The sequence below is a fragment of the Schistocerca gregaria genome, unplaced genomic scaffold (genome assembly GCF_023897955.1).
Source record: "Schistocerca gregaria isolate iqSchGreg1 unplaced genomic scaffold, iqSchGreg1.2 ptg000784l, whole genome shotgun sequence".
Classification (NCBI taxonomy): domain Eukaryota; kingdom Metazoa; phylum Arthropoda; class Insecta; order Orthoptera; family Acrididae; genus Schistocerca; species Schistocerca gregaria.
The window spans coordinates 4,612-30,337 of record NW_026062153.1 but is presented as its reverse complement, the minus strand read 5'-3'; the positions used below and the strand labels follow the sequence as shown (position 1 = coordinate 30,337).

The following is a 25,726-nucleotide window of genomic DNA, read 5'->3' as shown; positions in this document are numbered from 1 at the left end:
TTTCGAGCTCTTCCTCTCATTCAATTATTGTCAGAGTCTTATTGTCAGTAAAGGACCCTACAAATGTTCCGGTTTATCGACCGACCGATAAATTGTGCGTGCGTAGCTTGTTGCCCGACCGACCTACTAATTGTACGAGTGTTGCTTGTTGATCGAAAGACCGACCGAATTTTCGTTGCGGTCGGTTGGTTAGGTAAGACCAGCAAACAGTCGCACCCCTCCTCTCCATTCGACCTACAAATTGTGTAGTTTGCCGTGCAAACCGCGTGACAACAGTTCCTTTTCAGTCACCACGCGCGAGGTTCAATTAAGTCCAAATGTGGCTAACGTGACAGTGTGCGAGACAGACGAAATTTTTACTACAAAGTTTTCGAGTCTTCATGTATCTGTCGGACATGTCGTGCGAGAAGAATAGCAATACAGAGGTAAGCAACGAATCCGTAGCATTTTCATGTAGCAAACAGTGAAAAATTAAACGTAGACCCTGTTGTGAATAACTGTTAGTCGTCGGTCTGTTGGTTTTATTACCGATACTCTTCGGAAATGAAGCCTGATACCCTTAAATAGACAGACTGGATTTTCATTTTCGATACGTATCGAGAACATAAACTAAAAACCGAATTACGGACAGTCTATGAACTTTTCTTCATGAAATACGTCTGGTTGATCATTAGAAGTGTTACAAAAATGCTACCTATCGTCACTCCCTTCTGCTATGAACAGGAAAGTGAAGGACTTTTTATAAGTTCTAACAACTGTTAAGTGCTTCATGTTTTATGAATATGTTGCTGAATTTGTTACGTAATATGCGCCGTTGCCATTTTCAGTCTTCGTCTAATTTGTAATGAATTTCTCCAACTTACGAGGGGTATTATGAATGTTACACACAAACATAAATTCATAACGTTTACATGAATATAATTTCATTTTCGTTTCGCTTTTGCTTTATCACGAATATTTCCTCATGTCATTACGAGTCACTTTGCAGGTTTCTAGGATCATTTTAGATAATAATAGTCGGGATGAATTGCGGTGAATCTGAGTTGCTCGTAACTTCCGCCAGTGGCCAGAAATCGTGATGTAGCTATCGTTTGACGACGTTCACGCGCTTCGAAGAGCAGCTATCGTTTCACGACGTTCACGCGCTCCGAAGAACATTACTCATCCACTCTTAAATAATTCCAAAAATTTTCGGGTCCCAGCTCAGTAAGTAATACAGAGTAGGAGCACTTGATACATTCCATGGTCCATTCCATTACCCACGGCTTTGTCATAGCTTTTTCTGCTCTTGTTAATTCGAAAACAACCAAGCCAAATCCGAATTCTTTTCCTGTGGAATACTAAGCGGTACATCACAGAAAAGAACGTCACAACCAGAGCTAGGAGCCGGGCGGCGCTGAAGTTACTCAGTGTAGTCGGTCGGAAAGTGCGTCATGTAGACTGCCTTAAAATTTGTCGGTCGGTCGACAAAGTGTGTGTGGATATGTAACTAATCAACGTTACTGTTTTTCTATTCGAGAGCAACTGATTTAAGGAAATTCATTTGTAAAAATTCGCACATTGACACCTTCAGGAATGTAGGTAGTAGTAAAACGTAGCAGCGAAATTTGCTGCAATGTGTGCTAAGGACATGACACCTTTTAGAAGTGAGAGGGGTGTCTGATGAAGGTTTAAACCAAATAGGCCAAGAATAAATTTATATGGGTGCACATTATCGAGAAGTCAGCGTTTTAGACGTCATGTCAATTATATCTGCTGTAAGTAGACATATCAGAAAAGAGGCTTCTTGCAGTCCAAAACCGGATAAGACATTTTGTTATTAAGTAAGTTATTAATAAAAAATTGACTACGATAGTTGATATTCCGACTGATTCGTATAAAACGTGCATTGACACTTACGGCACATTACATAAACACAGATTGATCTAGTTTGAATAACGTTTTATTCATAGGCGAATTCCCGGCCGTTAAGCTCACGGAAGTAAATATTACGAGAAGACGCACAAGAGAGGGACTGATACGAAAATTTCGCCGGACATGTTGCATAGTTTTGTTTTTGTCTCCGACCAGGGTTCCAATACAACAGCAGCTTTGGAAATTCGCAAAAGCCTTCTGTATGGTGCTAACTGTATAAGTGCATTCAGCCACATTTACGATGTTAAATTATATGAAGTGGCTTCTGCTCATGCTTCGAGCCAAAGTTTCGCACGCGCTGCAACAGTTTGTTCACTATGCTAGGGTCCGTACACACACTGTGTAACGAATTTGTCGCTTTAGTGAAGGATAACAATTCCGCTTACAGATTGCAGGGCTATGATAATGAGCTTACAGGAAGAATTGTAGATTTACCGGAGGAGGTACATATGAATTAGAAGGCAAAAAGAACCTACGATCCAGTTAGTTTTTACTTGGTTTTACAAACTGCAGAAAATCTGCAGAGTCAAACATTGTGAGAAAGCTGAATTATTGCAGTTCCAAGTTCTGTTTCATCAAGATACGAGGAAAAACTAGATTCGTAATCAACTAGTGTAGCTGATGGAAATGGAAATGACGTGTGGCTAGGGCCTCCCGTGGGGGAGACCGTTCGCCTGGTGCAAGTCTTTAGAGTTGACTCCACTACGCGCGAATTGCGTGTCGATGCGGATGAAATAACACCCAGTCCCTGGGCCGAGAAAATCTCCGACCCAGCCAGTAATCGAACCGGGGCCGTTAGGTATGACATCCCGACGCACCGACCACTCAGCTAATAGGGGCGGACAGTGTAGCTGATTATTTGGCAGATACATATTTCTTAACAGGAACAAGGGATTAAAAATAAGGTGCTGACTTTTCAGTTCCAATCATAAAATTGCCACGTTAGTTTTGCTGTGTGTCCGTTATCCCAGTATGTTTGACAAATGAAAAATACGAACTTCTTGGCACTGTGTGACAAATGTGTGGAAGCAGTTCAGGTACAACATGTAACAATAAACTTAGTCGTTTTTGTGCAGTTAGTGTAGTGTCTTCCATAGCCAAACGAAGTTCTGGTGATAATTAAAGTACAGGTACTCATTCAGGCAGCAGTAGCCGACAGCGACACAAGCATTAACAGGAAAATAACCGATATTGTGACTTTTACGGGTTCCTAACCAGGTGCGAATTTTGTAATATCATCTCTGCTTTAATAGTTTAGTTTCTTGTGTTTCTGCGTGTTTAAATAATAGCCACAGTTCTCGCGTTTTCGTTTGAGTCGGAAAGTAAATCGATTTTGTGACATATTAAAAGTTCCTAATCGTGGGCAAATTATTTAGTTTCCTCTGAGTGCTTCAGTAGTTAGCTTTTTGAATCTCTGCGTGTTAGACACAGTTCCTGCGTTTTCGTCAGGGTCTACAGTAGAGTTGCGCTGCACGTGCCGATAGTCCGTGGAAAACTAAACTATGTAGGAAAAACGGTCTTTAGTGTGGACAATAACTGCCATTGTTGTGTGCGGATGCGAGCCGAGTTGGCGACGCTTCGCTCTCAGCTTCAGGCTGTGACAGCTTCGGTTACACAGCTTGAGGGTGCAGTGGACGGACACCACTGTTGTGGACTGGCCGTGGGGATTCAATTGACGTCCAGCGCGTCCGAATCCTCCGATCGGTCCTCACCGCTGGACAGCCCAGTTACAGCTGGCACTGATGATGATCCCTCACCTGTGATCGAGTGGGACGTCGCCCCACCATGTAGCAGGTGGCGAAAGAGGTCCCAGGCGGCCGATCGTAAGGCCTCCCCGGTTTGTCTGACAAACAGGTTCCAAGCGCTGTCTGTGGCTGACGCTGTCGCAGAGCCAGACGCTGTCACCTCTCCTGTTTCAACCTACAAATGCAGACAATTACAGAGGGTGGGATTATTGGGATTGATAGTTGGGAGCGCCAACGCTAGGCTTCTTATGGGATCCCTTAGGGACATGGCTGCCGAGAAGGGAAAGAAAACCAGTGTGCACTCAGTGTGCACTCAGTGTGCACTCAGTGTGCATACCGGGTGGAGTCATTCCAGATGTGGAACAGGTCCTCCTGGATGCCATGAAGAGCACAGGATGCAGCCAACTGCAGGTGGTGGCTCACGACGGTACCAATGATGTGTGTCACTTTGGATCAGAAGAGATTCTATCTGGTTTCAAGCGGCTAACAGAAGTGGTAAAGGCTGCCAGTCTTGCTTGCAAGATGAAAGCAGATCTGACCATTTACAGCATAGTTGACAGGACCGATTGCGGACCTCTCGAACAGAGCCGAGTGGAGGGTGTGAATCAGAGGCTCAGACGGTTCTGCGACCGTGTAGGCTGCAGATTCCTCGACTTGGGCCAAAGGGTGGTTGGGTTTCGGGTTCCGCTGGATAGGTCAGGTGTCCACTGTACGCACAAGGCGGCTACACGGGTAGCAGGGGCTGGGCGGGTTTTCAGGTCTCGGGAAAACACAAAACGGCTTCAGTCACAAAGGGTGCAGGCCGAACACAGGAAGAACGTGGAGTACATACAGGAACCATCGGTACAACAGTTGTAAATTGTCGTATCTGCGTTGGGAAAGTACTGGAGCTCCAAGCGCTAATAGAAAGCGCTGATGCTCAAATCGTTATAGGGACTGGAAGCTGGCAGAAGACAGATACAAGCTCGGCCGAAATTTTTGCGAAGAACCTAACGGTGTTCCGAAAGGATAGGCTAAACACGGTTGGCGGTGGCGGGTTCGTTGCTGTCAGACGTAGGTCAATTTGCAGCGAAATTGAAGTAGATCCCTCCTGTGAGTTAGTATGGGCAGAGATCACCGATGGCAACTGGAATAAAATAATTGGATCCTTTTGCCGACCTTCCAATTCAGGTGATACAGTTGCTGAAAGGTTCAAAGAAAACCTGAATTTGATTTCAAACATGTACTTCACTCATAAGATTATAGTTGGTGGTGACTTTAATTTACCCTCGATATGTCGGCAACAATACATGTTTAATTCCGGAGGAACGCGTAAAACATCATCCGAAATTGTGGTAAATGCATTCTCTGATAATTATTTCGAGCAGTTAGATCATGAGCCCACGGGAATAGTAAACGGTTGTGAGAACATACTTGACCTGTTACCAACAAATAATCCTGAGTTAATAATGAGTATCAAAACGAATCCACGGATTAGTGAACACTGGGTTGTCGTAGCGAGATTGAATGCTGTAAACCCAAATCCTCCAAAAATAAACGAAAAATATACCTATTCAGGAAACAGATAAAAATTCACTTGACGCCTTTGAGGGATAATCTCCACTCCTTCCAAATTAATAATACAAGTGTAGACCAGATGTGGCTTAGATTCAAAGTAATAGTATAGGCAGCAATTGAGAGATTTATACCAAATAAATTAACAAACGACGGAGCTGATCCTCCTTGGTGCACTGAACAGGTCAGAATACTGTTGCAGAAGCAACGAAACTAACATGACAGTTTTAAACAGACGCAAAATCCCCACGATTTGCGATCTTTTACAGAAGCTAGAAATATAGCGCGGACCTCAATACGAGATCCTTATATCAGTTTCCACAACGAAACTTCGTCTCGAAACATGGCAGAACATCCAAAGGGATTCTGGTTGTATGTGAAGTATGTTCGCGGCAAGAAACAACTGATGCCTCCTCTGCGCGATAGCAACGGAGATACTATCGAAGACAGTGCTACCAAAGTAGTTACAAAACACAGCCTTCCGAAATGCCTTCACAAAAGAAGACTAAGTAAATATTCCAGAATTCGAATCGAGAACAGTTGCCAACGTGAGTAACCTAGAAGTAAATATGCTCGGAGTAGTGAAGCAACTTAAATCAGACTGTATACCAATTACGTTCCTTTTGGAGTATGCTCATGCATTAGCTTCATACTTCTTACTCATATACAACAGTTCGGTCGACGAAAGATCCGTACCCAGAGACTGGAATGTTGCACAAGTGCCTCTGAGCTCTACCAAAGGACTTATTATCTGTGGTTATCAGTCCCCTAAAACTTAGAACTACTTAAGCCTAACACACCTAAGGGCATTACACACAGCCATGCGCGAGGCAGGATTCGAACCTGCGACCGTAGTAGTCCCGTGGTTCCGGACTGAAGCGCCTAGAACCGTTCGGCCTCTGGGGTTGGCAACGTTGCACAGGTCACTCCAATATTCAAGAAAGGTAGTAGGAGTAATCCACTAAATTACAGGCCCATATCGTTAATGTAGACATGCTGCACGATTTTAGAACATATATTGTGTTCGAATATTACGAACTACCTCAAAGAAAATGGTCTATCGACACAGTCAACATGGGTTAAGGAAATATCGTTCTTGTGAAACACAGCTAGCTCTTTATACGCATGAAGTGTTGAGTGCTACTGACAAGGGATTTCAGATCGATTCTGTATTTTTGGATTTCCAGAAGCCTTTTGACACTGTGACGTACAAGAGGCTTCTAGTGAAATCGCGTGCTTCTCTAGTGAAATCGCGTGCTTCTCTAGTGAAATGTAACAGACCTACTAAGGAGACTGCCTACACTACGCTTGCCCGTTATCTTTTAGAATACTGCTGCGCAATGTGGATCCTTACCAGATAGGACTAACGGAGTACATCGAAAAAGTTGAAAGAAAGGCAGCGCATTTCGTGTTATCGTGAAATATGGGAAAGAGTCTCACAGAAATGATACAGGATTCGGGCTAGACTTCATTAAAAGAAGACGTTTCTCGTTGCGACAGAATATTCTCACGAAATTCCATTCACCAACTTTCTCCTCCGGATGCGAAAACATTTTGTTGACACAGACCTACATAGGGGGAAATTATCAATACGATAAAATAAAGGAAATCAGAGCTCGTACGGAAAGATATAGGTGTTCGTTATTTTCTCACGCTATATCAGATTGGAAGAATACACAATTGTGAAGGTGGTACGATGAACTCTCTGCAAGGCACTTAAATGTGATTGGCAGAGTATCCATGTAGATGTATAGGTCCTGTGTGGGCCGTATAGTATGGCAGCGAATATTCTCATGAGATAATACGCAACCGTTTTACGCTGGAAAAAGTTAGTTCTAGAAATTGCCACCAGGTGCACTTCTGGTGCTATGAATGCAGGGTAGACGTATGGAAATGTTTCCTTAGGAAACGGATTATGAATAGGACTTCGTCGGCAAGGTCAAACAAGTGGAAAGGTGCATCTTCATTTTCTTACTAACCGCCGCCTATACTTTTTCAGTATGAGCACCAGAGTCATTGAGAAGATAATGCAATTTTCTCGTGATTTCAACACCGACCAATGACGCGGCAGCATGCTTCCCCGTCTCTGTATCATGACGAACACTACTTTAAGGGAACCAATCCTTGATTACGAATGTAGATAGATGACTATGCAGTAAATCTATTCACTGTCAGTTCTCGAACATATACACCAAAGTATACCAGACAGCGATCTACACATTTCTAGCACATTGCTCGTAGTGTGTAATTTAAGATCATTCCCTACGCAATGGTCACAGAGAATTCTCGCATTCTTAGGATAAAGTTAGAGATTGAAAGATCTCATTGTCTGCAGCACTGTCACTGAGTTAATATGCAGCTGTCCAGAAGTAGACCGCTACATTTCGCATCTCGTGAGGTAATAGAGCGAGCCGAATCCCTGAGCACTGTTCCGCACCAATCTTTTTTGCTGTACCCATCCAAGTGCACAAGATTTCTCCACATGCGCGCATGTCCAGGAGGTTAGCACCCCTTATCGGTGTATAGTAGTAGAGACGAAAGTGTTGTGTTGCAATAGCAGTCAAGAAGAACAAGAAACGTGTGGTTTTTACGCATGATTAAACTCCAGATGTACGGAGTTTGAATCATTTTATGTATATCAACTGCGCTCTCAATTGTAACGCATCGTACTAGTGTTTGGGGACAGTACTAAGAACGTATTGGTAAGAGATATCATAAACACATGCGATCCTAAGGCTACACTGTTCTGCACTTAACACTCTATAATGTTAGAGCGGTGCACATTTCTAAAAGTCGTGTGGAATGCAACACTGTTAATATTCCAATGTATGAAATATATTTCAAGCACATGACATACTTTCTTCTTGCAGGTTTCCCTACGATAAACTGAGGTAACAAACTTTAAAACGAAAAAGAACTACTTCCTTAAAACATTGATTCTTCGTGATACGTCCACTTATAAACCTGCAGAGGTGTATGGCGTCCACTGTTCACATCCGATCACGGTTCAGAAATTGTACTATTCTTGCATCACTCATATAAAATATTCTATAGTAACGGAGAACGCTTCTTACAAGGAAACAAACGCATATCAGCCGTGTTTGACGTGTGAAATTACACGTCTTGCCGTCACTAACTCCATAAATAGGACATCTGTAAAGCAGATGTATACATGAGGAATCAGTGCCTCACAAACACCTGTCGGTAACTTAGAATCACCGTATTTATGAAACTGAAGACTTTATTTTATTGTCAAGATCTGGTAGGTGAATGGAGTACGTTGCATATATCTTGGTTCGTCTAGAAGAAAGCACAGCGCGTTAGTTTCCGGAGCTTTGAAACAGAGGTTGCGATGTCTTTTCGTGAGGCAATCATACAGTATCTGATGCCACGTGATCTAGTCAGCCGATGACAGCAGATATTCAGAGCGTAAGACACGTGTTATAGTCAGCCAATAGCAAGATCAGTGGTTACGTAGCGCGAACACACAGAGAAAAAGTTAACGGTTTATATTAATGCACATAGGATAGCTACAAGAAAAGCTGAGCTTTTACACGTAATATTTCTCTTTCTTGAGGTGTGTTGTACTTAAATATACATCACACAAACGTGCCAGTAAATTTAAAATTGAGATAAATGCCTGGGCTCGGAATTCTTGTAAGTGGCTGGCCCTCAAACTGCTCAATTTTAAACGCTCTGTGATTTAGAAATCCATACCACTCGCTCACACGTAACATAATTCATCTTGCGTAAAAAGAAATTTACTTTGAAAGTAACGCTTTTCGAACCACTGTTCGCAATACTATCTGGAGACTGTTAGAAATAGGTTCGATTTACCAGTTGCCACAGAGCGCCAGAAAAGAGGCATTACTGCGCGTGAGGAGCTGCAGTGGTGTAGGAAGCTCACATGTAAATATGTACAAAGCACTAAGAGAGCTTACATTACAATATAAAAGAAACAGGGCATAAGAGCATACTCTCAAGATCACCGGAATTTCGTAAACCCCACTAAACAGCATAATTCGGCTTGAAGTGCACATTGGTTTTTTCCAGATTGTCAATGAAGTAGGTCCCATCTGATATTAAGTTTTTGAGAGTGATTTTTGGGATGTAAATTTTCTTCAAGTATCAGTACTCCACGATCTCATTTTTGTTTCTTTATTATAGCATAATGCCATGCATGGCAGAAGATAACGTGGACTTGAAATTCAGCGAACAGTTGGAACTAACCAATACTGTACAATGAAACACTTCCGTTTCAAACAAAATGATTGCCTCAGGTGAAAGATTAATAAAGCCAAATTTCTTTAGCAAACTTGCAAAAATAACCTCATTGTTCTGCAAGGCGATTAAGTTCCGCGTTATTTGAGCGTACACAACTTTCGCACTAGTGCGCGCAACGCTAAGCACAACACCTCAGTCACAGCTCTCGTCCATCTCCGCAATATGAGATGGCACTGTCTTAGAGACGGACCAAATTCTGGTTCTGCTGATCCACGTATTAATATGTAACGCGCAACGTACGAGATTGCTGCTAACGGAGAACCTTTTCTCCTTTCTGATCATACTCGGCAGTGATACCTGAACGGGGGAGGTATTATAACGAGTGTACCGACCTTCGATTAGTCAGTCTGCACCAGTCTGAAATTTCACTATAGACAGGTACAGACAAATTCAGTCTGCGCCTAATAAGATAATCATATTCCTGTACATAGCCATGAAGAGAAATGTATACACTCTTCAAGTATCAGAGATATGTGAGAATAAGATTCATGTACCAAGACCAAAGGAACTTCAGATTGTCAATTGTAAACAGCATCCAGAATCAAGTTATGTAATGACTATGATTTTTATTATTTTAATAAATGTGTGCGAAAATTAATCAGGTTCTGTTTAAAGCTGGTCACCGTCAATCTGCTACTCTAGCCTTGCAAGTGGCGTTCCTATCGTCTGACCTAATGGCAGAAGACAAACACGCTGCGTTAAGACCACGAGACATATTGCTGACACTCGCCTACTTCGTTAGAGCGACAAGTCAACTAATCTGATAATGTGTGTACCGAAGGTCTTACAGTACGCACACCACGAAACTAAAATCAGAAAACAAGTTAAAAAACATATTTTTGCCCTCCGTAATTATGTGCATGGAACTTGATAGAAATAAGTTTTGTTTTCATTTGACGTGGGAGCTGTAAACGAAGAAAGCAGCGAAATCACTTAACTTAATCACGGGTCACGTGGAGACTAATCCCCTCCACACAACAACTCAGACGACTCTGCGTATGAGCAAATCTGGCAGCTAGGGCGCGCAAGAAAAATTTTTTTCGGTAGCATCTGGCTGCTTGCTGCTAATGCATATACAGTTGACACACCCACTTCAACTAGCGGCAAGCGGAGAAGTTACTGCTCAAACGCGGGTCAACTGCGCATGGGCATCAGCCCGCTGGCGACTGGTCAAGCGAACCTAATGTGAACAGTTGCGACGTCATGGTCATAGCAAGCAGTTTATTGTTTACGGAGAATTACATGGTCCTCGCCCTACGGCCTTTGGCATAGTTTTGCTATTTGCAGACGCTTGTGAATGCACAGTGTTTTGTTGTTGTAAATTGCCTTTTCCTTTGCCATTAAAGATTTATTTTTTTCTCGCGTTTATATTTTATTGCTGCAGTATCATTATCCAGTAGCAGGATATAGTAACATCTTTTGCTATAGACTCAATTCTTACCAGTCAAAATTACAAAAATTTAACTGAAAGCTGAAACAATGAAAAATTCGTTTTTCAGACAAGTTGTGCATATTATTATTATCATCATCATCATCATCATCATCTATTCTTTCTGAGACGTTATGTCAGGTTAAAAATGGAAAGTGACGCGGACCTTGCTCAAGCGTGACTTCTTTTTTAACTGTATGGCATATGTTACATTGCATTTAGAAACTTTCAGGTAATTGAACAACTATCAATAATAACAGATTTCTGTAGCTGTATAGATACGTTTGGATGTAGATGTATTGCGTTGATGCACTGGTGCATATTGTGTGGTATGATTCCTGTAGTTAATAGTATAATTGGTATGATGTCAACTTTATCCTGATGCCACATTTCCTTGACTTCCTCAGCCACTTAGATGTATTTTTTAATTTTTTCTCCTGTTTTCTTCTGTATATTTGTTGTATTGGGTATGGATATTTTGATTAGTTGTGTTAATTTCTTCTTTTTATTGATGAGTATGATGTCAAGTTTGTTATGTGGTGGTGTTTTATGTTGTAATGGCTCTGTCCCAGTATAATTTGTATTCATCATTCTCCAGTACATTTTGTGGTGCATACTGCTATGTGGGAATGTGTTGTTTTACTAGTTTATGTAGTATGACCAGTTGTTTATTATTACTTTTTCTACATTGTCATGTCTTCTAGTGTATTCTTTATTTGCTAGTATTGTACATCCGCTTGTGATGTGATCTACTGTTTCTATATGTTGTTTGCAAAGTCTGCATTTATCTGTTGGGGTATTGGGATCTTTAATAATACGCTTGCTGTAATATCTTGTGTTTATTGTTTGATCCTGTATTGCAATCATAAATCCTTCCATATCACTGTATATACACTCCTGGAAATGGAAAAAAGAACACATTGACACCGGTGTCTCAGACCCACCATACTTGCTCCGGACAGTGCGAGAGGGCTGTACAACCAATGATCACACGCACGGCACAGCGGACACACCAGGAACCGCGGTGTTGGCAGTCGAATGGCGATAGCTGCGCAGCATTTGTGCACCGCCGCCGTCAGTGTGAGCCAGTTTGCCGTGGCATAGGGAGCAGCATCGCAGTCTTTAACACTGGTAGCATGCCGCGACATCGTGGACGTGAACCGTATGTGCAGTTGACGGACTTTGAGCGAGGGCGTATAGTGGGCATGCGGGAGGCCGGGTGGACGTACCGCCGAATTGCTCAACACGTGGGGCGTGAGGTCTCCACAGTACATCGATGTTGTCGCCAGTGGTCGGCGGAAGGTGCACGTGCCCGTCGACCTGGGACCGGACCGCAGCGACGCACGGATGCACGCCAAGACCGTAGGATCCTACGCAGTGCCGTAGGGGACCGCACCGCCACTTCCCAGCAAATTGTGGACACTGTTGCTCCTGGGGTATCGGCGAGGACTATTCGCAACCGTCTCCATGAAGCTGGGCTACGGTCCCGCACACCGTGAGGCCGTCTTCCGCTCACGCCCCAACATCGTGCAGCCCGCCTCCAGTGGTGTCGCGACAGGCGTGAATGGAGGGACGAATGGAGACGTGTCGTCTTCAGCGATGAGAGTCGCTTCTGCCTTGGTGCCAATGATGGTCGTATGCGTGTTTGGCGCCGTGCAGGTGAGCGCCACAATCAGGACTGCATACGACCGAGGCACACAGGGCCAACACCCGGCATCATGGTGTGGGGAGCGATCTCCTAAACTGGCCGTACACCTCTGGTGATCGTCGAGGGGACACTGAATAGTGCACGGTACATCCAAACCGTCATCGAACCCATCTTTCTACCATTCCTAGACCGGCAAGGGAACTTGCTGTTCCAACAGGACAATGCACGTCCGCATGTATCCCGTGCCACCCAACGTGCTCTAGAAGGTGTAAGTCAACTACCCTGGCCAGCAAGATCTCCCGATCTGTCCCCCATTAAGGATGTTTGGGACTGGATGAAGCGTCGTCTCACGCGGTCTGCACGTCCAGCACGAACGCTGGTCCAACTAAGGCGCCAGGTGGAAATGGGATGGCAAGCCATTCCACAGGACTACATCCAGCATCTCTACGATCGTCTCCATGGGAGAATAGCAGCCTGCATTGCTGCGAAAGGTGGATATACACTGTACTAGTGCTGACATTGTGCATGCTCTGTTGCCTGTGTCTATGTACCTGTCGCTCTGTCAGTGTGATGATGTGATGTATCTGACTCCAGGAATGTGTCAATAAAGTTGCCCGTTCCTGGGACAATGAATTCACGGTGTTCTTATTTCAATTTCCAGGAGTGTAGATGTTCAAATAGGAGCTATCGTATTGCATGAAGAATTTGATGCAGCACTGAAAGACTAAAGTCGAAACAAGGCCTTGGGAGTAGACAACATTCCATTACAACTACTGATAGCCTTTAGTGGACTACCCATGACAAAACTGTACCGTCTCGTAAGCAAGATGTATGAGACAGGCGAAATACCGTCACACTTAAAGAAGAACATAATTATTCCAATCCCAAAGAAAGATGGTGTTGACAGATGTGAAAGTTACCGATCGACCAGTTTAATAAGTCCTGGTTGCAAAATACTAACACATATTCTTTACAGATTAATGCTAAAATTGGTAGAAGACGACATTGAGGAAGATCAGCGTGGATTCCGTAGAACTGTTGGAACACGTGAGGCAATACAGACCCAACTACTTATCTTAAGGAAAGACAAAGCAATGTTTCTAGCATTTGTAGACTAAGAGAAAGTTTTCGACAATGTTGACTGGAGTACTCTCTTTCAAATTCTGCAGGCAACAGGGGTCAACAATAGGGAGCGAAACCCTATTTACAATTCGTACAGAAACCAGATGGCAGTCACAAAAGTCCAAGCTCCTGAAAGTGAAGCAATGGTTGAGAACGGAGTGAGGCGGGGTTGTAGCCTATACCCAATGTTATTCAGTCTGTATATTGACAAAGCAAAAAAGCAACCAAAAAAATTTTTTGTAGGAAATAAAATCCATGGAGAAGAAATAAATACTTTGAAGTTTGCTGACAACATTGTAATTCTGTCACAGCAAAGGACGTGGAAGACAGCTGAATGGAATGTAGAGCGTCTTGAAAGGAGGATACAAGATGAACATCAAAAAAAGCAAAACCAGGATGAGCCTTGCTGCCCCAGGCTTATGCATTGTTTTAAAACTTGGCTGTTACTCTGCGTTTGGTTCCCCGCGGTTATTGCGGTTATGCAGTGTTTCTTCCTCTTTCTAGCATGGCAACAGCGGTGTGTATCGATATTTGCATCGTATACCATCTTAGTTCTGGTGTTTATAGTTCCGACTTGATGGCGTACAGCCAGTGAGTCGGTTGGAGCGGAACAGCTAGCAAGTCTCTGAACGGTGCAGTCGACCGGGACCACTGGCGGTCTCTATGCTGTGTCTGAGCATGTGGGGGCTGTTCAGAGTGCTTAGAGGTTCGGGGCTCACCGACCCAGGACATGAAAGTTGAGTGGTGATATAATTACCGATGCCACGTCTTTTCACCTTGTCCCCTCGCTTGGTGGTTCGCTGTTGGCGATATTCCTGGGAGCAACAGCGAGTGTTGGGGTTCGTGAAGGTTTAGCTTCCGTGTGGTGGAATTAACAAAATCTTACATTAGTTGGCCTTAACTACTGTTTCAGGTTAAAGCCTAGAGCCTTCTGTCTTAAAAAAATAAAACAAATATTTATAGCAGTAGTATTTAATGCTTGGGCCTTCAGCTGTTTTAGTATTAAAGTCGTTTCCTGTCGATAGTCAAGCTTAGAAGTTGCGCTGTAATGTTTGGACAACTAAATAAAGTGTTATGTTAGGAGTGTAACTGACAGCCACCTTCCACAATTCCTACTACTTGTCCTGTTCTGCGGGTTCAGCAGGGCGTTTCACTGGTAGCAGATCGTGGTTACGCTTGTGCTTGCCATTCTAGTTGCTGTCAGTTTCACTCTTTTTTTCTGTTTGTATTTTATGGCACCGTACTGCTCCCTGTGTGGCTTGTTTCAGGTGCGTGTGTCCGGGGATCAGTCTCCCCAGGAAAGACCACATTGTCTATGAGTTGGCAATAAGGCGCCAACAGATTGAGGGAAGTGTTCCGGAACTGGTGGTCCATTTGCGGACTGCCGTGCTGCCGCCGGTTGACGTCACGTCGGCGGTGGGCGGTGAGACAGGAGCGGCGATGAAATATCTGTATGAGGCTGTTACGGGCCTTGAGGACACTATTTGTCTACTAGAGGGAACCCAACCTAGTGACATTCAGCTGGATCGGGTGCGAGCACAGTTGATGCATTTAACTAATCGGGTAGCCGATGTAATTGTTAAATTTGGGGACCATCACAAGAAAATTTGACCCTTGAATTGGGGAACCAGGTAAGGTATTACACTTTAAGCTCACGTGTTTGGTGTTGGATGGGAGGAAGTTTGGAGATGGTGTGCTATCAGCGAGAGCATCAGTCAGCCCGACGATGGCACTGTTCCATTTTCTGTTAATTTAGGTACTGTGTTCGCCAAGTTGCCTAATCATCTGGCCTATTTCTTTCGGGATATTACTGAATTGCTTGTAGAGCGACTTGATCGTGTGAAGTTGTGGTTGTTGGTCCGTCTAGACCAACACGCGCCCGCCTTTCGCATTCCGCACCAAGTAATTTTGTCATTGTTTTACCCGCTAGCTAGAGGCGAGTTGCAGAATCTCCTCTCACGTGCCATGGGGGAATAGCTTTCCTCGCCGCAAATAAGGTAGCTCGTAATTAGCCAAAGGTTAACCACCGGGGTTCGAAAACAACTCGAGTGTCGTTATATTTGGGAAGTGCAGCAGGGTGAGGAGCTTATTGATTTTCCTGAACAATAATTAGTCTCTATCGTTATTAATGCAGATACGTCGCATTTTGTTATCCATAAGCAGCCTGAAGCATGGGGAGAGCTCTGTGATGGCGTTAGAGCAGCATCTGCTATACCTCTTCAGAACCACGTACGTCAGGAGAACAAGGAGGGTGACGTAGGCGCCGATCTGTATCCATTTAAGTTATCAAAAGGTGACCCCAGTGTTTCAGGTGCACCAGTACAGCTCATTTGCTACTATCTTGTGTTCATCCTCATGCTCCTAGAGCAAGTAGATGACGCCAGGTTCGTCCTCAAACTCGGGTTCGTACCTTCAGGCCTTAGTGTACCCGGGTTGTCGCTCCCTCATCACACCTTTGACCTTACGTTTCTTCTCTGGTAGGTGGCGAGCCCGTCTGTGCTCTCTTGGATTCTGGCAGTTCCTTTTCATTATCAAGTTTTGAGTGGTTTTTGGAATTAGGGCATCTTAGGAAACTTGGTTCGGTCGCTTCGTCAGTGCAGAGATGTTGAGTGGACAATGGCCGGGCGTTACCTCTGGAGGGATGGGTCTGGGGAGTATATCCGTCACCGATGTTTCCTGGCCTATATCTTCAGCCTTGGTTAAAGAACTGTTAACCTAATATTAAGGTGTGATTTCATCCATAAATCCGGGTTGATCTTGGATTATTCCGGATACAGCTTGTCCTTTGTTTTCTCCTAGCGAGAAGTTTGGTCTTGGAGAAAGCGCTAAATCTAGGGTACGGCAGATTGCCAGGATCTTCGCCGTGGAGTTTGCAGCTAATGAATTTGATTTGGCCCATCTCTTGCCCAATCAGGTCTCTCAGTTGAGCCAGCTGTTGCGCGGTTTTCCCCAACTCCTTAGTGATAACCTCGGTGTCACTAGCGTTCTCGAATATCATATGTCTCCTCGATGATATTCCAATTAGGCAATCTCCATATCGCCTCTCACCCCAGAAGGTAAAGATACTCAGGGCTAAGATCTCTCAGAAACTCATGATTAGGTCCTCTGCCTTGGCTTATGCTTCTCCAATATTTTTGGTACCTAAAGACCAGGGGCGCGATTACAGACCTGTGACCGACTACTGCCATTGGTTGCACTTGAATCAGTACCTCTACCGGATCTGCACAATTCTTTTACTTTGCCGGCGCTAACTGGTTTACGTCCTTGATTTGAATCAGGCCTATCATCAAATTCCTTTGGCTGAGAAATGTAAACATGTTACTGACTCTTGTACTGCTTGGAACTTTGTCGAATATGATTTCCTTTTGGACTAGCTACCGGAGCGGTGGAGCTTACTCGTTTGTTGGATAATATCCTTGGTGACTTGAAGTTAGTGCGTGTCTGTAATTATTTGGATGGCTTGGTTATCTACAGTCGTTCTTTTGAGGATCATTTGGATCATATCAGTTCAATTCTCTTAAGGTAACAGGGAGCCAGTCTGTTAAGCCTAGTAAAATCACGCTTGCTAAGCAGGTGACTTTTCTAGGTCATATAGTGTCGGGTCAGAGTATTTGCATTGACCAAGAGCAAACGAAAATCCTGCGGGTATTGCCTCCTCCTACTGATAAGTGGGAATTGCTAAATTTATAGGCATGGCAAATTACTTTAGCGCTTCGTTCCTAATTTTGCTCAGTTGGCGGCGCCCTTAAATCAGTTACGCCGGAAGTGTGTGCGTTTTGAATGGGGTCCCACCCAGGAGGCTGCCTTTGAGCACATCAACACAGTGACAGTTCATCCGCCAATTCTTGGTGTAGCCGATTTCAATAAAAAGTATTGTGCAGAGTGAGGCTTGTAATGCGGGGATTTCTGCTGTTCGCCTCCAGGAGTTTGAGGGGCAGAGACAGCCATTAGCTTACCCGTCTCGTCGGTTAACTGATGCCGAAGTTAAGTACTCTGTCTACGAGTGCGATTCCTTGGTTGTTTTATTTGCCTTACAGAAGACCCGTTTCTACCCTGAACATCGGGTTTTCCAGTTGGAAACCGACACTCAACAGTTCAGCTGGGTATTGGCTAAGCCACGTAAAACTGGCCATATTGCCAGGTGGACAGTACGTATTTCAGCATTTCCGTTTGAAGTCAAGCATGTGAAGGGCTCTGAAAATGTCCTTGCGGATGTTCTCAGCCAGATGTTTTCCGAAGCTACGATTAGTGAGACAAGGGAGCAAGTGGAACTTGACAATCTTAATTGCATGGTGTTGGGTGAAAGTCCCCTTTTCTTCGAAGACGTTGCTCAGCATCAGGATCAGGACCCTGTTTGGGCCAGTTTTAAGCAACGTGTGTTGGCAGGAGAGCTGTCGGACGAGTATGAGGTCAAGAGGGGTATTCCTTGCAGGGAGGTCGGCAATGCTAAGCAGTATAATGTCTGTTTGCCTGTAACCTTGGTATGTCCGGTCTTTCGTTATTTTCATGATTCGATGGTGGGTGGCCGTTTAGGGACTTCAGTCTCCCAAAAAATCACGGAGCATTTACCTTGGCCCTCCATGGACCAGGATGTGAGACAAATGGCATCCTAATGCTGCTTGTGTAATTTAGCTAAACCCAGCAATGCTCTTCAACAAGGTTGGTTCAGTTCTGAACGAGTGTTCTCTACCATGCACAAGCTCAATATAGATTGTGGTCTTTACCTCGTACTAAAAGAGGTCATCGATATGTACTAGTTATTATCGATGCATTCTCTAGATTTACTTGGCTCCTTCCGAGACGTAACGTTACTGCTACGAACACCATTAATCAATTAACTAGTATCTTCAGTGTTTTTGGGCCACCCAAGCAGTTAGTTGGCGATAACGCTCCAGCCTTTCTTTCAGGTCCTTTCAAGGCATTCTGTTTTCAGAGCTGTGTCAAGCATGCCACCACCACCACATGTTATTCCCAGGGGTCCTTTGCGGAGAGAGTTAATCGGAATCTTGAGTCCTTTGATTATTTATCAGAAAACCCCCAGTAAATGGGACTAGAGTCTTCCCTGACTTGGTTTTGCCTTTAATACCCCCAGTCATCAAGCCTTGCTAGATATGCCTGTATCCTTCATCTTTTCCTACCCAGTTAATTCCCCTCTTTCGAAGCTGTGGGGGAATTCAAGATCTTATTCCAGTCGACGATAATCGGCATGTTATCAAAGAAGTCTGGAACTGGGCCAGGCTTAATATACTCAGAGCTCATAATAAGCAAGTGGGACGTTATAATCGTAATCGGGAAACCTTTAAGGGCAGGCCGTGGGACTAGGTTTATGTCCGCAATTTCCAAGGGAGGCAGGTGCGTGCTGGGAACCGCAGTAATTTTACTCCTCGTGTTTATCGGCTGTACAACATCATGCGTGTATTAGTCCCAGTAAATCTGTTTGCCAAAGAGAACAGCTCAGGTAAGTAATATCGGGTTCCCCTTAGTCAGGTTAAGTTCAAGTAGCTCAGTGTTTGGTTTACCTCCTCCCTGGGTTAGGGTTGTGGGGGGTGTTTGAGCCGTGCTACCATGGCTTATGCGTTGTCTTGAAACTTGGCTGTTACTCTGCGTTTGGTTTCCCGAGGTTATTGAGGTTATGCCATAGTTCTTCCTCTTTTTACACCTACCGTATACCATCTTTGGTCTGGTGATAATAGTTCCAGCTTGGTGGCGTGCAGCCAGTCAGTCGGTTGGAGTGGATCAACAAGCAAGTTTCTGGACGGTGCAGTTGGCCTGGCCCGTTGGTGGTCTCTGTGCAGTGTCGGAGCATGTGGGGGCTGTTCAGAGTGCTACGAGGTTCGTGGTTCACCTACCCATCACATGAAGTTCAGTGGTGATTTAGTTACGGAAGCCACGTCTGTTCACCTTGTCCCCTCGCTTGGTGGTCCGCTGTTGGAGGTATTCCTGGGAACAACAGCGAGTGCTAGAGTTGGTTAAGGTTTAGCTTCCGTGTGGTGGAAATAACTATATTTGTCGGTTTGAAATTACAGTGTACTAGCAGAATTTTATGCCTTGTGGCTGTTAGTGTTCCGGTCGCTGACGTAAATTGAGGCAGTGTGCTTTCCTCACCTGTTGTTGCTGTCCAACATGGTGTGTAGTTTTTCACAGCTTAATGTATTTTTGGTTGTGGGCGGCTATGTCTGTAACGTTTTGGCTTTGGAATTATCTTATACTGGTCAGTGGTTAGCAAGTCGTCTTGTAGCTGGGTCTCTGACTGTCTATTGGTTGTTGCCGGCGGATCAAGTATAGTTGGGCTGACTTCTTGTCCCGACTAAGCGAACGTTAAGATTTCAAGGGCAGACCAAGCCCCCTAGAAATTTCTGAGCGCCATTGTCCTGTACTGCCTTTGTTGTGTGTTTTTAATATCTTAATTTGTATGCTTTTAGTTGTGTTCCCAATATCAAAGACCTTCATCCGTTTTAAAAGTACGTTTTTATAAATTGGGCAAGTCTTAAATTTCCTGAACATAAAGCTCAGGCAATTTGCCTGTTGAAAGGTTAACGTAGTTATGTTTTAAAATTATCGGCCTTCAGCCGCTTGTTAAAAAATTAATCTGCCTAGTCAAATCTTACATTAGTTGGCCTTAAATACTATTTCAGGTTAAAGCCTAGAGCCTTCTGTCTTAAAAAAATAAAACAAATATTTATAGCAGTTCTATTTAATTTATGGGCCTTCAGCCGTTTCAGAAATAAAGTCGTTTTCTGTCGTCAGTCAAGCTTAGAAGTTGCGCTGTAACGTTTGGACGACTAAATATAGTGTTATGCTTGGAGTGTAACTGACAGCCGCTCATTCTGGGCCCCCTTCCACAATTCCTACTACTTGTCCAGTCCTGTGGATTCAACAGGGCGTTTCAGAGGCTAATGGAATGTAATCGAATTACATCAGGTGATGCTGAGGAATTTGATTAGGCAATAAGAAACTTAAGGACTGATAACAACTGCTGCTTAAGATTTGGACACAGCTTCGAAGCAGCTGAAGTAAGTTTTGTTTCTTGGACTAACGACATAGTGGCGTCTAAAGCTATGAACTGTAAATATGTCTTCAAAAGTACAATAGTTAATCAAAAATAATTAGATAAATCACTACTTTGTCGTTTCATGGTGCACATTTTAAATATTCATTCACATATCACGTAACTGACTCTTGGTGCAAGCACAGCCACTTTGGGTATGATATACTAGCAAGCACGGAGAAATAAAAAAGCGTTAGCTATGTTGAATATCAGAAGTCTGGTTAATATCTTACGAAAAATTTCTCGTGTGTGTCTGTGTGTGTGTGTACGAAAAATTTCTCGTGTGTGTCTGTCTGTGTCTGTGTGTGTGTACGAAAAATTTCTCGTGTGTGTGTGTGTGTGTGTGTGTGTGTGTGTGTGTGTGTGTGTGTGTGTGTCTGGATGCTCGTGTTTGATTCGCGCACGTCGTGGACAACTTATGTACCCACTTTTTGCTCTGACGTCTTAAACATCAGGCCATTTAGCGTTGGAACTAGGTACATGACCGAACTTGAAGAAAATAGAAAAATCTTGCTTATATAACTCCATTGGTAAAACCAAAAGAGGGTTACTAAATATTTAAGTAATTCTGGTGTTGTATTGTTTCACGTTCTGTGAGAACAAATTACTTGCACATCATCTATTTGATTGTCACCGTACATAGCAGCTCCTAAGAAAAAGAGATCAGGCGAATATGTGAAACCTAACTCTTTTTCAGGGCTGCATAGCGCGTAACAAATGTTTTGTCTCTGATGCTGCCCTTAATTTGTTTCATAGAAACGATGCTGATGAGCTGAGAAGCCGAAGTGCAGCCCTCGGGATATGGTGCGATCCCTGGCGCGAGCAACAGGCATTTGTTTGTATCAAGCAACCAGCTGGTGTGGCGGAGGAGCTGCAACAGAACAGATGCCAGGACTCGCCGACCGTATGATGTGCGCTCCTTACCAGTGAAATAAGAGCTGTAGCAAATGAAATTTACAAGTGGAAGAATGTTGAGGTGTGTCGAAAGTTCAAGAACTTTACTGCAATTTGTGAACGGTTGAGCCAAAAACACCTTGGACTTGTAAACAATCAGTACAATAATTTAGATACCACAAAGCAAAACAATTACATATGAAATTGTTTCATGTAACTGTTCCTTTGGATAAAATTGTAAATATTCAGCAAAACTGTTTAAGTTAAACAAATTAAACTGGATGGGAATTTCGTCCCTCGCTGCGGGTATTTTTTTATTTTTGGCGGGGGGCTTCCTGTCGGCTGCGCCTAAGTGGGGAGAACTTTAATCAAAGTGTAATACCACGTAGACACAACTATTCAGTTGCGACTCATAAACTCAAATGTAAATATTGTAAAAAGGTGTCACCCAATCCAGGAGCAAACAAAACATTGTAATAATGACAGGTAATTTATCGATCAGCGCCCTAATAACTAAAAGTTTATTACATGACTAAAGCAAATGAGAATGCTTCCGAAAATATTTTTTATTAGAAAATCAAAGCTAATAATTCAAAGAAAAGAGTTAATTTATATTGTGAAATATTTCAACGAAAACTTGTGTACTAGTTAGATTGCCAATGGAGTAGGCCTCGACCTGATATTAAGCTTTTCAGAGTGGTTTTCGGGATGTGATTTTCTTGGAGTACCGGTACTGTATTCTCATGTTTGGTTCTTTATTATGGCATCATGCCATACGTGCTAGAAGACGAAAACATGCACTTGAAATGCAGCGAGCATTTAAAACCAGCCAATAGTGTGGAGTTAAGCACTTAGTTTAAAATACATTGACTGCCTCAGGGGGAAAGATTAGTAAAAGACAAATTACTTTAGCAGACGGACAAAAATAATTTCATTGTTCTGCAAGGTGATTAATGCTTGACTGTCAGAAAGTTGGAAATAAAAATCTGAAACTAATAACATATATTAGACTTCCGCAATTATGTGAATGTATTTTAATTCACGAGAGAGCAGTAAACGAAGAGGAAACAGCAAAATCACTAAATGTAAACACGAGTCACGTGGAGACTACACACTTCCCCACTATAGTTCAGACTGGTCTGCGCATCAGCTCAGGATCTACGATATTTCCGCACTTTGGCAATACTACATAGTGGAGCCCTCCTACATCGAGTGTTTGAGATAGGACGACAAAAATTTTAAAAATTACATTAAAAAAAATGTTCATATCTAGCGCCCATCTTTCTGATGAGTCTGATATATAAAACATATGTGCTCGATATGTGGTCTTAAGTGTGCCAAAGTGCAGTGTCTCGCATCTTCACACAGCATTCTTCTGTCGCACGTCACTGTATATCGCTCTGTGAAATTGAAACGCGTATATCTTGTAATGGATGCCATCAAAGTATATTAGGACAGTGGAAATTAAAATGTCCGGTGATGCCTCTCCTGCTCCCAGTCGGCCGGTTTGACACCCTGCGCCTCAAAAAAACACTCGCAATTAATAGTTGATGGGATTATTTGCAATCGAGATACCTAGAGCTCAGAAAATTTACACTCTTTATTGACCATTAGGCAATAACGTTTGCTCTAGCTTGACATAAGACTGAGTATAGGGTACGTGTAACCAGTAAAGAGAAGACACAAGCACGACAGTACACTTTTCTTCAATCCTTAGCGCCTAGCATTTTTTCTCTCCGATCTTGTTACGGCCTTACATGGTGTGCTTTCCTTTCTGCGAAAGAATGTTACCTCAACAAAGTTTGTCAAACGTTTTGCTACATGAAAAATAGAAATGTAGGTGTGTAACACTGCAAAAGCTGTTAATACATATAGTACCAAAGAACGGTGTGGTTTTCGAACAGATTACGTGTATTTTGTCTCTCTGCTGGATAAAACAAAATAGGCTTTCCAATGTTGCAGTAATTGCAACACATATCAAATAAACCAGTCTGTTATTGGCACGAATGGTCATTTTTATAACAATGCAAGATACAATTCTGGTCTGTTAGTCCTACTACAAGCAAAAAGCTTAGTTAGCGTCACACTTCATTCAAACGCTCCAGTTTCTCTAGCATGACATCGAAACGTAGTATACGAAATTTTTATATAAATTTGAAATTGTCGTATTCTTCCATAATTTGTGTGATGCCCCTGTTTCTTCTCCTTTCTCATTCTAACAATCAATCTTGTCATCACTAATTCCGGGACTATTCCTTCCACTGTCAAAACTTATTCGCCGGTTAATTTCTCTAACCCTGTCAGAACATCCTGTTTAGTAATAGCCCGATTATCCTCCGGTTTGGCGTTTTTACATGTTCGTACATCGCGTCCTCTGCGCTACTTCCAGACCAGAACTTCTTACTGAGAACTGTGCAACTGGCCCTAACCAGTGTAGTGATCTGACCAAACATTTTCTGTCAGTTTCATTTTCTAGGATACACCGAGGAGATAATACGTAATCTGTCTTAGCTGTTACTCCTGATACTCGTTCATTTCCACTCTGGTAGTCTGAATCTATGGATTTCGCTATTACTTAAAACAACGCTGGTCATTTGCAAACATAATCTACGACATAATCAGGCCGCGATTCGCATTCACCCGTTCGGCTTTAATCCGCTCAGCTCGTATTGCCCTGTCTTCTTTTGCCTGCAGGAAAGTTTGTTTTTAGATACGACGAGGATTCCCCTGACATACACATCACGTACACTATGCACACATTCAAAAATCAACTTATGATTTGTTCAGAAATCAGCTTAGAATGTGTTCAAAAACCAACAGGGATACGTTTCAAAATCATGAGAGTAATCCATAGACCAACGTGTGCTGGATGCTAGGCGCTTAGTGCTGTTCGTTCGTTGCCGCGCGTCCGCCAAACACACGGTGATCTTCACACGTTCCAGCTTCAGTAGCTTCATTAGTGAGTTGAATGCCTCTAAGAACTGCGGAATTTCAGGACGTCATTCAAACAAAGCTAAATTTCTGCTGTCCTTAAGAGCACTGCATTACCTGGTACGTGTACAAACTCTGACAGTCAGGATTCTAACAGTGGTGCTGAAAGAGTTAAAATAGATAGTGAATGTAAAAAAGAAAATGGTAATGATGGTGCTAATGCAGGGAAGGGACTGAATCTCCGGTGCCTGAAAACTGTGACACGTCTCAAGGTAGGAATGGGAGTAACGGTACTCTTGAGATAATAGTAGGAAATTGTGTTGCCTAATCACGTTTTCAAATCTGGCAAAAGACGAAGCCGTGGCTGTCTGTAAATAACAAACTTAGTAATATGCACAGTGTGTTCACAAGGTCGTGAAGTTCAGGTGGAAAGCAGTGAACGTGTGCGAATCGATAACGCTTTTTTAGCTGGTGTTTCTGCTAATAACGCCAAAAAACTATATGATAAAATCGGGGATCATGCAAAGTGAAAATCACACGTGAAGTGCGTAGAAATCAAGAGTATAAAAGAAAAGTGCAGAAAAATGCGTGAGTGAAAGTGAAAAGTTGTGGGGGAAGCAGCATCAAGAAAAAGTAATCGCAACTGCTTTGTCGTTCAGGTCTGCATATGTAATAGCTAACCAGAAATTATTATTCAAATCGTATCCTGCAGTAACCGAACTGCAAAAGCTTAATGGTTAATCAGTTGGTAATATGCTTCATTCTGACCATGCATGCCGAAATATCTTTGTTTGTAAGAGAAAAAAATGAAAAACAATCTTGCTCACTTCCTTGTGGAATCGGGTACAAACTTTAGTATCATGATGGACGAAAGTACAACGGTTTCCAATAAAACTTGTTTAATGATATATTTACGTTTGTCCTTCGAGGGAGTTGTTTGCAATTATTTTTTTGTCATTTTTGAATTAGATAGTGGGTCAGAAGAGTGCATTTTCAGCACACTATTAGCAGCTCTTGAAAAGTATGGCATTACAAATGATGTACTAAAAAAACCACCTAGTAGGTATCGCAACAGATGGTGCCTCAACAATGCTTGCACCTTACAAAGGCGTAGCCGCTCTACTACTTAGTCATTTACATAAGGATTTAACTGTCGT

General features: G+C 43.1%; 1 long non-coding RNA gene across 1 annotated transcript; it reads left to right on the top strand.

The window, feature by feature from the left end:
* Positions 1-251: 251 nt before the first annotated feature.
* Positions 252-21,937, top strand: LOC126321993 (uncharacterized). The gene is made up of 3 exons (XR_007558710.1): positions 252-425; positions 14,965-15,327; positions 21,501-21,937. It is a non-coding gene; the product is annotated as an uncharacterized LOC126321993 (long non-coding RNA).
* Positions 21,938-25,726: the final 3,789 nt, after the last annotated feature.